At 37.8% G+C, this 2886-nt stretch overlaps 1 long non-coding RNA gene across 3 annotated transcripts in view; it reads right to left on the reverse strand.

Moving 5' to 3' along the window:
- Positions 1 to 368: 368 nt before the first annotated feature.
- LOC110072891 (uncharacterized) overlaps positions 369 to 2886 on the reverse strand; it is a 601139-nt gene continuing 598621 nt past the window's right edge. For all 3 annotated transcript variants that reach the window (XR_013538529.1, XR_013538527.1, XR_013538526.1), the window contains one exon: positions 369 to 2886. This exon is cut by the window's right edge and continues 1659 nt beyond it. This is a non-coding gene — a long non-coding RNA (uncharacterized LOC110072891).

The raw sequence follows: 2886 nt of genomic DNA on the forward strand, positions 1-2886 counted from the left end.
TGTCATCCTACGATGGGATGATAGTGCTCGTTAATAGACAAGACAGGCAAATAATGATGGAGACTACAGCAAGAGATGCTCATCTGCCAATAGACTCTCAGCAGTATCACAAACATCCACAAAGTTTTCGATCAAAAACAGCGCTGCAAGAAAATACTGAGGCCAGCATATGTTTCATTCATATATGTGCGTGGGTATGTATATACATATGGAGTATAATATGTAACCACCGAGATCCAGAGAAAGCAGACCCTGACATGCCATATTAAGCTTCCTTTCTAGCATCAGGAGTTTTCACTTTGTTTATCATAGGAAAAAAGTACATGGACTAAGCAGGATGAAACTGACACCCCAAACATACAGTATGGTGAAGCAAAAGCATAATTTATTTTGTTAGAATTTCATGCTACAATTGCAAATTGGCACTCTGATTTCACTGAGATTCAAGTGTGTGCAACTGTGCAGCAGACTACAGCATTAAACCTAAGATCCAACATGAGAAGTTTTTTTTCCACTTACTTTATCATGAACAATAGCTTCTGTTATTGAAAAATATCTCTTATTACTTCAAAGGGGCTGATTGTGATTTGCAAGAAAGTTGGTGCATTTATTTAATATCATCTGTTCTCTTAATTATACTAAAATTACTGTATTTGCTTTTTATTTGTATTTTCAAGAACCTAAACAAGAGCAGGGGAGGGAAACACTTTCAATCAGCAACTAACTTTCAGGCCTGGTGAATATGTAGGCATTGCTTGTCTTGAGCATATAACATTATTTTATGTAAAGAGGAAATTCTATTCCATGCCACGTGCTCCTTATGATGAACTTTGTAAATGTGTATTCAGAATTTTCCCATTTGGCGAGGCAGCCCATCTGTGTCATTCTTCATTCTGAACGCACTCTCCTCTTTTAAATGCCTTTCACCAACATTTACCTTGGTCTCATTTGCAAAAGTGTAACAGCTTTATAGACTGCAGTGTGAATTTTCTAATTTACTTATGGGGAAATCGATTTGGTTTACTAATTAAATCCACTAATTAAAATGGAATATAAGGGGTTAATGTGTTTGATGCAATTAGAGGATGTACCCAGGTTTGACAGGTGGAAAAACTTTATGTAAATGCTGTTTGAATTTTCGGCAGATAAGGAATTGGATCCTGAGAAACTTATTTGAATTTAAGGGTCATTACAATCAATTGAATTTAAGGTAGTCACAACTCAGAGTCTAGGCATTATTTCTGCTCTCGTCAGCTTCATTTGCATTGCGTCTGGTAACCTGAAAGCCTTAGGACTAAGTCTGGCCCTTTCAGTTGTAGCTTTTTATTTGCAAAAGGCCCAGCTCAGAAATTAGCTGGCACGACGTGCCATTCTGTGTCAATCACAGGAGATTTTTTATCCTTTGGCATTATTATTAAGAATTATGATTTTATCAGCTCTCGTGACTTTGTCGGCTGTTGCTGTTTAATGCTTAATTTTGACTGGGATTTTATATTAGTTTTTTTTTAATTGCCCTGCTTGTACACCACCAGGCAGTTTTACTAAAAGATGTCTAAAATACTAGTACATGAGCCAGTAAGCCAGCAACCAAATCTGGAGCAGTTCTAGCTCCAATGCAAACTCCCTCTCTGTCTGCTGCCTCTCACATAGGCACACATAATCCAGCCTTCAAAAAAAGGGTGTGTGTGAAAGAAAATGGCAAGACTGCTGACAGCTGTCCCTTTTGCAGAAAGACAGCTTCCCTTCATCCATTACATGTGGACTAGATATTGCACTCTTGTCTTTGGAATGGAACTTATGTGATTGAATAACAAAGGCTAATGACATGGTAGGAGTCTGCTTTTCAAAATGGAGTCTGACGGAGCCTAAATACACTCATAGATATTTTCTTTAACAACTGAGATCATCTCCCAAAACTCATGTGTGTTTTGCTTTGTCTGTAGCATGAACCAGAAATGCATGTCCTTACTGGCTTTGAGATGGACGTTGTTATATCACTAATGCTGATGGCTGAATGAAAGGGAAAATGAACTTTCTGATACTGCTACAATTATCATTTCTACAGCATGTTTAAATGTGGAGCGCTTCAACAAATGTATATTGTCTGTCCCACCACAGAGCAACAGATAGAGTCAATTATTAACATTTTTGTTCATTTTAGTTACAAAATATTTATTTATTCATTCGTTTATTTAAAATATTTTTACCCCACTTTTCTCCTTAAAAAGGATCCAAGGTGGCTTATTTCCTTGAAGCACAATATTTAAAGCTAAGAACAATGAATATAAAGAGGCAGCTTACATCAGTAAAAGGCAATATTAAAGCTAAAAACAATATGTATATAAATATTAAAAAGGAACAAACAAATATCACTCTGAGAAATGGAAAACACAAGTAGCCCCACATAAAGCATGTTACAGTAATCCAGCAGAGAAGTAACTAGGGTGTGTGTCACAGTGGCCAGATCAGGTCTCCCAAGAAACAGATACAACTGGAGTACTAGTTTTAATTGTACAAATGCATTCCTAGTCACTGCCAAAATCTGGGCATCCAGACTCAGGAATGAATCCAGGAGCACCCCCAAGTTGTGCACCTGTGTTTTCGGGAGAGTGTAGCCGCATCAAGTACAGGCTGCATCTGTGTGCTAGTGGGAGAAGAATGATTGATTGCAAAGATAATAAATCTGTTATATTGATTTTTAGATACAGCCAGTTCACACACAAAGTGTACAGCAGTGGTTCTTAACTTTGGGTTACTCTGGTGTTTTTGGCCTGCAACTCCCAGAAGCCTTCACCACTAGCTGTGCTGGCTGGAGTTTCTGGGAGTTGCAGTTCAAAAACACCTGAGTAACCCAAGGTTAAGAACCACTGGTGTACAGTACTATCC

The sequence above is a fragment of the Pogona vitticeps genome, chromosome 1 (genome assembly GCF_051106095.1).
Source record: "Pogona vitticeps strain Pit_001003342236 chromosome 1, PviZW2.1, whole genome shotgun sequence".
In the NCBI taxonomy this organism is placed as follows: domain Eukaryota; kingdom Metazoa; phylum Chordata; class Lepidosauria; order Squamata; family Agamidae; genus Pogona; species Pogona vitticeps.